Below are 14,678 nucleotides of genomic sequence, written 5' to 3'. Positions count from 1 at the left end.
AACATTTAAAATCATAGAATCTTGGTGTGACAAGATGTCAAAATTGAAATAAAATGACTTTAAAAATAATTCACTCAAATTTTCTTATTTCAAAGATGGTAATCCTGAAACTCAGAGAGAATGAAAAAGCTATGCACAGTAGAAGAATTTGCTGCCAAACAAGAAGAAAATCTGATTTTGATAAAAGGTAGAGTAAATCGGGGAAAAGTAAATTCAGACATGTCTGGTTTGGGAACTCGGGAAGATGTCTTCAGGTGGAGACCATAAAGCTTTAGGGAACCATGCTAAATCCTGTGATGGAAGAGATGCTGACATCTGGGTAGTCCAAACTCCAGAGGGATGTCTGGGTCATTCTTGAGATATGCAGAGTGAAATAAAGAAAGCTCTGAGTGTAGTTTCCTGTCCCCCGACTTCTCCCAGATTTTCTCCACTTTCTCATCCACCGAAATCAATACCCTTTCTTCCTTTCTCTCATTAGACTACAAACATGCATATAAAATAATGATGATGATCTTGATCATGATGAAAGATAAAAGAAAATAAAAGAAACCACAATAGGACTAAGGAAAAAGACACCAACAGGGAAAAACGCCAAAGAAGCAAATACACATTTGCAAACACAGAAAACTCATGAAAACAAAGTCAGAAACAATCATATATATATGTGTGTGTGTATGATATATATATATATATATATATATATATATATATATATATATATATATATATATATATGATCTGTAAGGTTTTTAAATGTTCAAATAAAACATTATAGTAAAAGGAAAAAAAGCCAAACAAACAAACAACACAAAACCCCTCCAAAAGTACTAATGAGTTCCTTTTGTGTTGACTATCTATTGCTGGGCATGGGGCCCAATCTTAAGTGTGGTTTGTATACCCAATGAGACTCTGTTGGAGAAAGCTAATATTAAAGATAGCTTCTGTTTTAGGAGTAGAGTTGTGTTCACTTCTTTTAGTGCTGGGACCCCCAACAGGTGTAAATCTACTTAGGCCTGCATACATCCATGGTCTTTGTGTTTATATATGTACCAGTTCTGTTGTGTCTAGAAGGCCTTGTTTCCTTGACGTCCATTCTCACTGGCTCTTATACTCTTTTAACCTACTCTCCCACAGAGTTTCCTGAGCCCTAAGGGGAGTAATTTGATTTAGATATCCCATTTAGGAATATGCACATTTCCCAAACTTACTAAGCTTCATTTTTAGAATGAAAATGTTAATGTACCAACCTGATAAGACTATTATAAAGAGTGACTAAGACAACTTTAAATATTTAACATCTGGAAAACACATTTATTTGTAGGCATACTCTTATTGTGTACTGGATAAAGATTCAAATGCTGATTTCTGTGTCCCCATAACTGGTTGCAATCTTTGTTCTGAGAATATCTTATCTTGATGTTATATATACATTATTCCCCAATTGTTCCCTGATATTTCAATAAAGAAGCTTAACAGCCAATGACTGAGCAAGGAAGAAAATAAGATTGAACTTCTTGCATCCAGGGGAGGGGAGAGAGAAAGGAGATGAAGTGAGAACTCAGGAGAGGTCCAAGAGACATCATGAGAAACCAGCTAGATCAGAGAAAGCCATAAAATGCAAGTATCTCAGGGATTTTGGCTGGGAGTTAGCCAGATTATATTAGAGGGTTAAAATAGATTAATACTGCTCAGTTGTTGTGCCATAAAACTTATTAAATAATTATAATTATTCTGTCTTAATTATGTGGGTGCTATATAGGTTCAGAGAAAAACTGCAATATTACTTTAAAATAACCACTAACATTTGTTAGTTATTATTGACTGATTATTTGAATTAAAATATACTAGCAGTTGATTACTATTCACTGGGAACTATTGTAAGGATTTTGAAAATACTAACTTATTTAGTTTTCATAATGACTCTAGGTATAAATATTATTATGTATTTTTCATATATGAGGAAACAGAGATGAGTTATCTATTATTATTATTATTATTATTATTAATCTGTGTGATATATATCTATATATATACATATATGTATGCACATAATATATAGGCATATGTGTGTATCATGTACGAGGTGTGCACATGGAGGGCAGAAGAAGATACTGATATTTTGCTCTGCCTTCCCTATTCATTTGAGATAGAGTCTGTAACTGAATCAGGAGCTACAAAATCATCCAGCAAGCTAGACATTTCTGTCTCTGCCCTTTACAGTGCTATGGTTACAGGCTCCAGCATCATCATGTCCAGATTTTTCTTCCCTGTGGATGTTGGGATTTAAATTCATGTCTCCATACTTGTACAGCAAGCGCTTTTACTGATGGAGCTATTTCTCTAGCCCCTGAAGTCAGTTATTAATATTTCTGGTATCAGTGAGCTTCTGCTGTATCCTGGTCTCTCATAAAGCTTCAGTAGCTTCTGCCTAGTCATTGGTCCTGGCTTGGGCTCCAGTGGCCAGTGGTCCTGCTCTTGTCTGGGCCGCTCATCGTTGGATGAGTACTCTTACCTTACTTACATGATGCTCTGCTTCAGAGTTCCTCACACTGACCTACAGAGGCTTTGAAATGATAAAGGTGTATTGTGTTGAGTACCTGTGCTTTGGGATAGCTGTGAGACCTAAGTTTTCTCTGTTTTCTCATTGCTTCCAGTCTTTTGCCATGAGGAGCTTGCCTGCTATAAGCTCATCAAGCAATCAAGAGTGACATATGATCTTGGACTAGAGCATGCAAAGCCAGGATCCAAAAGAAACCATCCTTTTCTAGTTCCTTGCCTCATGTATTTTTGTTACAGTAATGAAAAGCTGATTATCACACTTGTCCAGGCCTAGAGCAGAATGTTATACCTGGCTTAGAGTGAAAGAGCATTACAAAGTTGCGAGGCAAAGAGCTGACAGAATTGGAGAGCACCTACTATATGCCAACACATATGGACCCAGAGATGGAGAACTGAATGAGAGCTGGCTTATGGCCTGGTAGAAGGGCCAGAAGAGCATCTGCTGTCTTAGCACTAGTTTTCTCTTTAGGGACATGACAATGACTATTGCTTAGTTTCTTAAAAAACTTACTATTCTTACCAGAAATTCACAGAGGAGTCTTGAAGTTCTGAGCACATCCTTGAATACTCTTCTGAGTCAAGAGTATAGATTCTTTGCTGATGTATCTTTTGCTGTTCCAGAGCTTAGTGACAACTTATAGAGACCTGCAGGCAGATGAACTCATCTGTTCAATAAACATGTCTGGCCAACCATAAAAATGAAAATGCCATCCATCATTGTTGTCAATCCAGACAACAGGAGGTGGTTTGTCACAGGAGAAAGCTAGGTATGAAGTATCAGACACCAGAATCCCCCAGTAGTGAAAGAGGGTGAGTTTCAATATATAGTCTTTGGGGACACTGCTAGGTGCAATTTCTTCTGCACATCGCAAGGGCTGTACAAAGTAGAAATCATAGTCCTCATTTTGTGCGTGGGAAACTTAGCATCAGAGACAGTGAAGCCACTTGCTCAAGGTCACGGAGCACTTAAGTACTTCATGCAAGGATCCGATCTCTGTATGCAGTGTTCTTTTCATACTTTCTCTTACCTAATTTAACACTAACATTCTAGAACATCAATTATTTTCAGCAGAAAAAGTACTGGAATAGGAATCCTATCACCTTACATTCTAATTGCTACTGCAATGATGCACCAGTGTTTTTCCTGAAGCCTGTTGTGGTGATGCCACTCACAACTTGCTGATATGCAGTATTGATGAGGGCTATGAAGCCTGTCTTGGGCTCAATGGGGGAAGAGTTTGATGCTGGGTCAGAGAGAACTGAAAAGAGGTATAGGCTGTAGAAGAGGCAATCTCTTAGTCTTTTAAAAAATCTTTCTCACTTTATGGGTTTGATCAGGAAAAGCCAATCACAAGAGGCTCCATCTGCTGTTTCTGAATATTCAGTGCTTGCATGGAAATAGAAAGCTCGAGAGGCAATGGGTGGGGCGGGTGGCCCTCAGACCTGCAGGGGGATGAGTCTACACAAAGCCCCATATGTCACTATTCTGATAGCACTGTTTTACCACCCAGTGTAAAACCCCATCTGTAAGAGCAAGCAATACCATCAACTAAAGGGCCATAAGATCCCTGTGAGGCTGTGGGCTCAGATGCTACCAGAATGCATCCATCATCTTGGCATATGGCTGGCACCGTGAGCATTTAGCTTCTGGGGTCAAACTATGAGCTTCACTACCTAGAATACAGACGAGCAAATGTATCTACTTCAGTGGTGGTGACCTGGAAGGTTCCAGGAAAAAAGGGAGGACCTCTACTTGCTACTGTGTGTACTATTCCTAGACCTTCAGTGTTTTGGCCACATTTGAGTTGTCAGCATTCATTTTTTCTTTTCTTTTTCTCTTCTTCTCTGTTCTCTCCTCCTCCTGTTCCTCCTCCTCCTCCTCCTCTTCTTCTATGCCTTTCTCCCTCTTTCTTTTTTTCTTTCTGAGACAGGGTTTCATGTAGACCAGGCTTTCCTCAGACTTACTATGTAACTAGTGCTGACTTAGAGCTTCTGATTCTCTGGCTTTTATTTTCTGAGTGCTGACATTGCAGGAATATGCTACCCTGTCAGGTTCATGTTGTTGAGTGGAACTCAGGCTCTCATTCATGCTAGGCAAGTACTCTGCCAACAGAGCCACATCCCCAGACCTCTTAAATTAATTTTAAGAGTGAAATTGTCATGATAAAAAACTGTATATTTCAACTCTGCATAGCACGCCTTGGCCATGATTTGGTATTTCTAGTCGAGACTCATTTTTTGTATTATCCAGAAGTCTCTAGAGAAACAGAACTGTTAGCATAGACATTTATTAAAAGGTGATTTATCAGATGGGCTTGCATGATATGGTTTGGGTAGTCCTACAGTGACTATCTCATACCAGAAAGATAGAGAACCCGCTAGCTGCTCACTCCACATGGCTGGGTGTTTAAGCAATTCCTGTCTGGGACTAAAGACCCAGAGGATTCCTAAAGAGCTGCAGATCATCTGTCCATATTGGAAACATAAATCTAGATACTAATATCTGGAAAAGAATGCAACAGTAGCAGCAATAGGATGGTTGAACTTGCCAATGAGAGTGAGGGCAAGCAGGAAAATACCAAAGCTTCCTTCATCCATCTTTTATCTAGGCAGTAAGTGCCACTCATATTTAGGGTGCATATCCCCATTTCAAGTACTGTGATGAAGAAAATCCCTTAAAGGAGTACTCAGCAGCTTGCTTCTTTGTTGATTCTACATCCAGTCAGGCTGAGAGCCAACAGTAACAATCACAGGATGTGTCAGGAAGCTGCTCTCCAAGTGTAGTGGCCTGTTGTGGGACAGCATGCACAATGTAGTGTGGCAATTATAAAAAGAGCTTCTGGAACAACATTTAGTTGTCTCAGCTGTGGCAGCAGACAATGTGTCTGTAGAAAAAAATGGAAATTTTGTTTGGCCTCAACATACAATTTCTATGAATAAACAACTAAAAGTAAATTAGATATAAAAATCTGATGGTGTTTTCAACCAAAATGGGCCAGATGAAATTTTAAAAAGTGATTGATGATAATTTCCTGCTATTTCCTAAATGGCACACTTCAAGGATGATTCTCTGGGTTCCTCTCCTTCCTCTTCCCCTTCCCCTTATCTTTTCTCTCTCCTTTTCCCAAATACTGAGGATTTTAACTGTTCATGCAGACCTTCTCAGGCTCTCAAAAAGAGTTGTAATTGATCAAGGCACTACTCTTAACATTGTATATACATTTGCCAAGTGATTTAAAAATTTATCTGTGACATACTGTTTACACATATAATGTGCTTTGCCCAACATGCATATATGTAATCTATAATGATCAAATGGGGAGAATTAGCATTTGATTCCCTTCAAACATTTATCTTTACTTAAGAATCTGGTGAAGAAATTGAAGCACAGAGACTGGTTCAAGGTTGCACAACTAGTGAGTGGTGGATAATGGGTTTGTAAGCAAGTACAATCTTCTCTCCAAAGCCCTCATCCCTGACTGCAGTGTTTCTCGAAGGTCTAGAACAATCTTGCCATAATTAACCCTGCTTACTCAACTGCCACTTCTTCCCAGAAAGCAACTGAATCTGATTTTGCATCAAGGACTTTGCTTCTTTCTTGACCCAAGAGCATAGATATCTCTTGCTCTTGGTTTTGAACTGTCTGAAAACCAGGAACTTGTTTCTCTGGACCCTTCTTTCTCCTCATCTAGGTTGGGTTTTTTGTTTGTTTGTTTTTTATATTTTATTTATTTTTATTTTTTTATTAATTTATTCATATTACATCTAAATTGTTATCCCATTCCTTGTATCCTCCCATTCCTCCTTCCCTCCTGCTTTCACCATATTCCCCCTCCCCCATGACTGTGACTGAGGGGGACCTCCTCCCCTTCTTTATGATCTTCTTGGACATCTAATCTTTTCTTCTTCCTTCCTTCTCACCCTAACATCTAGTTTTTGGCCATGAAGATAGCTACACTGCCATTGTCCTTCAGGCAGCCCTATGCTGTACAGTCAACCAAGGACAAGCACTCTTCCTTACTCCCTCAAAGATGCCACATGTGCTTTCTCTCCTGGTCTCTTAACATAGATGCACAAATATAAGAACCTCAAGCCCCTTCACATACTATTTCGTGATTGGTTCCCTTTCAATGCAACAATTCTAGGAAGAACCATTTTCTCCTGCTGACTCAATCCTTTTCTTCTACCTTCTCCTTGCACTACTCCAGTTAGTCTTCTGTTCCTATCACTCCATCAAATCTGACTTCATCAAGGTCACCCAAGATGATCTCAGCCAGCTCTTATTATGATGCTTAAGCTCCATTGTCAACTTGACTAGATTTAGAATTGGCCAGGAGACACACTAGTGAGCATATCTGTGAGGGCAGCTCCTGAGAGGTCTAGCTGAGAAGACACAGCAGGTTGAGTCAGAGGCTGAACTGGCAGCTCCTCCCTGATTGCTGCTTGAACCAAACAAGACCCTTTGCAGGACAGATTTAGCTCCACTCTTTCTTTCATACCCTGCACACAACTGGTCAGAATCTCCTGCTGGTTCTACTTCAGAACATACCACAATCCAGCCAGAGATCATAATTTTCACTATCCAATGGTGCATAGCACTAGCCATTGCTGTGGAGCCATTGCCATGGCCTCTGTTCCTTCTGCTGTCTGCATCCTGTCAGTGTAGCACCCTGAGTGACCTTTGGAAACAGCAGATTTTACTCTGCTAAAAAGACTACAATAGCACAAGACTACAAGGCCACCTCTTCTTTTTCTTCATTTATGACCCTTTCCATAAGGCTCTCTTTCATTCTTTCTCCTCTAGTACTCTCATCACCCATCTTGCTCTTCCCTGAACTTGTTAGGTCCATGGCACTAGCTGGCTTGCCTTTGTCTCAGTTTCAAGGGCCGAGTCCCTCACATCTTCCACATGATCTACTTCAGTGTCTTTGAAATTGAACTGTTTTCCTCATGCACCCTGTTCACTTTTCTTGCCTTACTAATAATGTCCATATCATACTACAGATCATTTCTATTGGTGGGTGAATTCATCATGTGTCAAAAACTTAAACCTCAAGAGGAGACAGGTGCTTTGGATTTTCTTCCAGTAGCATCCCCAGAATATGGAGCCATGCATAGTGCCTTAGACAATCAGGATAATAAGCAAATGCACAGGCAGTGAACCATTCTACCATGGATCTAAGCTGGAAGGAAATATTTTTTGCAGAACTCATGTCTCTGACTTCTTTTTATATTTCTGAATCATTTCGAAGAATATTCAAATATTACAAATCACCTTTTCTTCTTTCTTCTTTTTCCTTGACCCACTAGTATTTGCAGCTATTTATCCATGTAAAGCACCTTCTCAGGATAATGTTCAGCCAAAACTAATGAAAACATTGAGTTTGCTCTGATAAAAGTTAAAAGGGTGCAGTCAATGGGTTATGAACGATGCTTTTGGTTTTCTACCAACCTGAGCATAGCATCAAACTTGTTAATCAAAATAACCTTGTTCTTATTGACTGACTTTATAATAAGTAAATATTATAATCTGTACTCATAAGTTAAATCTGCACCACTAAAGCATTTCTTTTCATTTATATTAGTTCTTTGAATATTTCATATAAAATGTTTTGATTATATTCACTGTCCCTCCTCCAACTCTTCCTAGATGTACCCTCATTTCCCTTCCCACCAAATTTTATGTCTTTTTTTTTTGTCCCCATCAAGGTCAATTTGTGATGCCCAAATATTCTTGAACATGTGTCCTTCCATTGGAATGTGTTTGACGTACAAATGGCTACTCTTTTAGAGAGAACTAGCTGCTAGGAGAGGGAGAGGCAGTGCATGTCCCTGAATGATACAAGTTTGGAGCTCAGATGCAAGGGTTGTGTTTATTTGTGAATGTATACACGTGTATACATGTGTGTGTTGATGCATAGATGTGTATGTGTTACTGCATGATGAGGTCAGAGAAAAATCTCAGGTGTTTTTCCTAGAGACCGTCCACATGTCTTTGGAGATAGGACTTCCATAGAACTCCATATGCCTCCTAGTCTCAGGTGGACCAGACTGCAGGCTAGTGAACCCCATGGATCCTCCTGTCTTTCTATACCTTAGCTACAAATACAAATGTTTTAGTTGTTTATTTACTTATTCATTTTACACATAGATTCTGGAGATTGAGCTGAAGCACTTCTGCTTGCCTTACTGATGTAGCCATTCACGGAGTCTAAACTGCAATGTTTCATATATTCTGGGCTCTGCTTGCTATCACACCAATTTGTTTTTCCTTCTTTCTACAAGAGAATTCGTCAGGCCTCTTTGACCTTTCGTATGCCATTAACCGGCCATGCCTGCCCTATTTTAATCCTTTTCCCTAAGTTTATTTCAGGAGTCATCTCTAGGAAAAGTCTGCCTCTCTTCCCTTCTTGCAGCATCTTCCCTGGGCATGAATGTTCTATAAAACCATCATAATGTCAGTTGGTGTTTAGTAAGTACTTACTACAGATGGCAAACCCTGTGTTAGTTATCTTATGCTGATTGTACTATTTGGTTTTAACAGTTCTAGAAGCAAGTATAACCATCATTTCCATATTCTCATTTTGTAGATAAGAAATAGAGGGAGAAAGAAAGGTGAGAAAGAGGGAGAGAGACTATTATATGGTCTCATGCCACATGCTGAGTGAATATTAGTCTCTCCCTCAGTAACTGAGCTAATTTAGTAGTCCTAGATATTGTGTAGGGGTTAATTAGTAAGTAAGACCAATGAAAGCTGGTTGCTGGGACTCAGGTTGGATCCTAGGTGTCTGCTTCCTGCTCTCATCAGGGCATGTGTGAGCCTAGATTGTCCTCTGCAGAATTTAAACATTTGGGTGCATTTGTATATTTCATCTTCTGTTGATGAAATCTTTGAAACATTCCAGGGAACAGCCTTGGAGCTCCCACTCCTCTAGGGGTCTCTCACTTTTGTTCTGAAAATTGCAACAAACCAAACCTAAGTTGTCTCAATGTTAGAATAGTGTTTCTATTACTCTCTGACCCTAAGTTGGGAACGATGTGGCAGATCTAGAAAATAACATGACAGTAGCTGTAACTCATTTCAGCTAGTGAAGAGCAGAATATCCAAGAATGAATACTGGGGTCTTTGCATAAATACTTGAACCGTGTGTGAGGATACACCCACATATCTGTGGGAAGGAGGGGCAACCAGGAGGAAATGCATAAAGTGTCTGAGAAGGGTGAAAAAGTAGAGAAGCAGAATTGCAGTCTTCTGTTGGGACACTGTCGGAGCCTCCAGTTTTTCAGGGCTTCTATGAAAGAATAATTAAACATTGAGAAGCTCTGTCCTTGATCCCCAGGAGCACTGAGTAAATAAATAAAAAGGATAGGCTGACTTAAGGTCTCAACTCCATCACCGTGCTGAGGCTGATCTAACTTTTTGTTAAAATACACACACACGCACGCACGAACTACATATGTACATAGGTCTGCATATGCATGCACACATTGCTATAGTTTGGAAGTTGTTTGTGTCCTCTAAAGCCCATGTGTTGAAGGCTTGGCCCCAGAGTGATGCTTTTGGGTGGAAACTTTGAAGGGTGAGATCTAGTAGGAAGTCTTCAGATTATGGCAGATGTGTCTTTGAAAAGGATTGTGAGATCCTAGTCTCCCCACACCACTCTCTTTGGCTTTTTGACAATAGGTGTATGGTTGTACTCCCCACTTTTGCCATGTATCACTGCCATGTGCAAAAAACAGAGCTAAATGAAGGTGGACATAATCCTCCAAGCCTGTGAGCCAATAACTCTCCTTTTGTAAGTTGTTAACCTCAGATATTTTTCCATAGTAATATCATCCCACCTAAGAAACATGTAGATGTACATATATGTTTATATACACTTCTGCACATGAATGCACTATGGCATTCCTTGTTTTCTTGATGTAAGTCTTCTTGAACTGCGGTGTGTCAGTGTGGAGTGAATGACTCTGCTTTGGGCAGATTAGAGCATGTCTCTCTTGTGGAGAGAAATAGAGGGAAGGTAGTGATGAGTCCTTTAGCCATTGGGTGAGTGATAGGAATGAGGGAGTAAGACATCTATGTGTAGGTAGGAAAATGTGGAAATTGACAAATGGCATGAGAAGCAGAGGACATGAAAATATTTCGGAACAGCTAACTCACTGCAAACTCAGAGCATGTGACAAAGTCCTTGAGTTTCTACTGTTTCTAGCTGAGGTGACCCTGGGACCCAGAACTATCTCTGTTTTTTTTTTCTTTCAGAGATTTAGATGCTATGACTTCTCCAAATGCACAAATATTGGACAGCTTTTCTTACTATCTGGTTTATATGTAACTCTTGTACAGAATTTCCTCCCATTTGATGTGTCAGTAAGTATTTGCTGTGTAACAAATTACTCTTGCATCTCTGGGAGGTCTGTTTCTGCATGTCACTCTTGACTGATGGCATGGGGGTTTCTTCGATGCTCATAGTTAGCTAGTGAGTTGGTCAGTAGCTGTATGGTCTAGCATGACAGTAGCTGAATCTTCATCCTGCATTATGTGCCTCGCTTCATCCAGAAGGTAGGCCCTGTTAGTGGCTGGGTCCAAGAAAAAGGTGAGGATTTAAATGCAAGGACTTCAGAAACTTCAGATGGCATTTTATTGTGATTTTCCCATTGATGGAAAAAGTCAGAAAGCTGAGCTAAAATCCAAGGGAAAGAAACAGTAAAGGCAGTGGACACAGGGAGGCAAGTGCTTGGGATCATTAATGCAATTGATTACAACTCCTGGAAATGCCCAAGTGTGTTTCTGAAGAACAGAAGCAAACTTAATTAATGAAATGAACACTTTCAAGTTTGACCCTTTCCTGCTATTTAGTATACTATGGAGTTAGTATGTGCACAATCCCAGCTGAAGTCTGAAGGGAGCCATTTGAGAAGCTGTGTTTTTATCTCATCATTCTCAGCTGTATCAGCTGGTGCCCAGACTGTGGATACGTGGGGAACACAGTATGAGTTATGGTGCAGGGTGGGGAGCAGACTAGAAGATTCCTGAGCACACCAGAATCTCTAGCCTACTGGCTTCCACTGCAGATATAGAGGACCCTTTCCACTATGACCTCAGGTAACCATTGTCTGCATTCCACACTGCCCTGCACCTCTTCCCACCCCAGCCCTGAGGACACTTTAACACTTGACTTATAACAAAAGCCAGGGCTTCAGCTACATTACCATATGCATGTAGAAGCATGAATCTCTGAAGTCGGGGAGGAAAGGCCTGGAGAGGAAATCTATATTCGAAAAATCGTTAATTTCACTTAAAAATCACGTCCAAGCTATTGACTATGTCTGCTGCCTGGGATTTGGTTTACGGTTCCACTTTGTGGTTTGGATTCGGGAGTTGTGAGGAGGGAATGAAGGAGGGGAGGTCTGATCCATCAATGTCTTTTTCATGCACCCAGGTCGGAGGCTCACTTAGGGTTGGGAATTGTGCGGGGCGGTGGGGGGGGGGAGGATATTATTTGTATGTGTAACTTTAAAGCCCTATTTTGTTCCACCAGAAAAATCTAATCTATAGTTTGTAGGTAAGGAAACAGGTTGGTTTCAAGGTCATGATTGCCTAAGGTCAGAGACCTGTGAATGCTGGGCTGATTTTGAAAGAGAAACGTTGTTCTGCTAGCTACCCATCACTTCCAGGAGCTGCTTCTACACAGAGGCTTGTAGGAGTCATCCCAGCCCCACCTTGTCTTCTCTTTCCTCCCTGGCAGTGCAAAGACTTTATTTTCTGAAGGCAGAAACTGTTCCCGACATAAAAATCATCCCTGGGAAGATATACTTTCCTGGGTGACTTATCGCTCTTTGTGTTCTTAGTAAGATTTTTATGTTTCCAATAACCCAAAGAAAGATGATGGATATATAATAACACTGAGCAATAACAGACTGTATTTACAAACACATATATATGCTCCATCAAATGTACATATTTTTATACCTCTCACCCATCTTTCTGGGGCAGCCACATTTTGAATTACATGCTGTAAGCAATGAGCCCATCATGTCCTTCACACATCCATAAATTACCCAGATGGAGCTGGGCATCCTAGAAGCATCTCTGCTGTAAATCACCTGCAAATCCATCGCCCCCTCCTCTTTTCTCAGTGGCTCACCTGGGTATGGGGTCCTGGGCATTTTAGATTGGGGAAGGAGGTTTGTATAGAAGTGGGGGAGGGTTTTCTTCTTGACTCATTATTGGCTGGCTGTGGAATCCTGATAGAGTTGCTTCTCAACTCCAGACCTCAGTTTTCCCATCCTTTCAATGGGAAACTAAAAGAAGAATTGAGAGTCCTTTAGCCCCTGCATTATGCAGCAAGGCAATCAGGCACCAAAAACAGATAAAAAATTGGTTTCTCCTGGGTCTGTATCCTGCATGGCCTCCTGTGATCACAGCTCTTGCATACTGAGGCTGTCAGTGACTCTTCTGCTTCCTTTTAAACTCAGTGATGTTTCTAGATGGCTTTGTGTAGCACAATTAACTTTATGGGAAAAAAATCGCAGACTAGCTTCTGGAAAGGCAATGAATGCCATGCCACTCATCAGTATATTATATTGTGTTCATTGCATGGAGTGGTTACTTTAGCATTAATTCAAAAGAGGCTTTGAATTTCTATCAACCTTATCCACTACATATACACATGCACAAATCTTTGTGGTGGGAAAAAGACTTTCAGAGGAACATGGTTCAACCATTATCCACCTCATAACTGCCTGTAACTTCAGTCTTAGGGTATTCAATGCCCTCTTCTGGTCTCCATAGACACTGAATGCACATGATGCACAATCATATATGCAGGCAAAACATCCACGTATATAAAATAAAACAAACAGACAAGAAAAACCAAGAAAACAAACAGACAAACAAACATACAAATCTATGGAGAAAATAGGACAGAGGAGAGGTCGTGTTGGAAGGCTGATGAAGAACTAAATCATAAGTACAGTACACAGAAGGTAGCAGGCCAGTGTGAAAGACTCTACATTACAGAACCTAAGAGGGAAAGGCATGGCTTTGTGGACAAGCATAGACAGTCACTAGTTGGATCATATTTAGCAGAGTTGCCTGCTGTGGTCATAGCTGAATTCATCCTAAGCATCTAGGTTTTGCATCCTCATCTTTAATTTACCTGGAGTTTTCCAGGTCACCATGCATTATTCATGAGACCCTTGCCAATGTGTCATCCAATGTTCTAGATAAAAGGTGCCACAACCAATGAAGAACAAAATGTTATCCTCAAGTAATTCAGAGGCCTTGTCAGGTGATTCTAATAGTGGGGATTGATGCTGAGTCCAGTCTCTGCAGAACTCCATTCCAACTTTTTCTTGGACTGCATCTACAAATGGATGTTTCAGGATCTTCCATTGGAAAAGAGATGATGAACCCCCAACTCCCAACTTCCTCATGAGAGTGACATCAGAGGTCTCTCAAACCACAAATGCACCAACTGGTATGTTTGCATAAAGTATACCACATGGGATGGAAGGTAAAAGAAAGAATAAAGGAAATGAGCACTTTAGTGGTTAGTTGAGGAAATTGTCAGACTCTGTCCTGCTCTTTGCCTTAAGGCTTTTAGTATGTGTCCAAAGCCTTGGAGTGTATTAGCATCAGGTTCAGCAACTCCAAGCTAATGCTTGCAAAAATCTTGGGAGAGGTTATTATTCCTATTTCACAGAAGATGAAATAGTTTTAGACAGATAAAGATATTTTTTTCCAAGATGGGTTACAGTTAGTTTATCTTGCAAAGTGATTTAGAGATAGAGAAATGCAAAGGGGAAGATGAGTAAAATAAGGAAGGTGGAAAATACCTACCCATGGTGGATACTACCAACTGAGCACTCTGGGCATCTGGAGAACCCTTTTACTTGTGATCCTCTGTGGATTCAGGTAAAATATGTCTCAAAACTGTCTACTCAAAATTCATATGTGAGGTGTGTTAGTTACTTCTCCGGTCAATGTGATAAAACTTGCAGAAGAAAGTATTTCTTTTGGTTCAGAGTTCAAGTTTACAGTACATCATAACAGTGAAGCCACAGGAACATGGTCTCATGGCATCTGGTTGCATTGCAACCATAGTCAAAAAGAAAGG

This window comes from Acomys minous (genome assembly GCF_964271855.1).
Source record: "Acomys minous genome assembly, chromosome: 1".
Lineage (NCBI taxonomy): Eukaryota > Metazoa > Chordata > Mammalia > Rodentia > Muridae > Acomys > Acomys minous.
The sequence above is the reverse complement of the archived record's forward strand: the minus strand, read 5'-3'. Positions refer to the sequence as shown.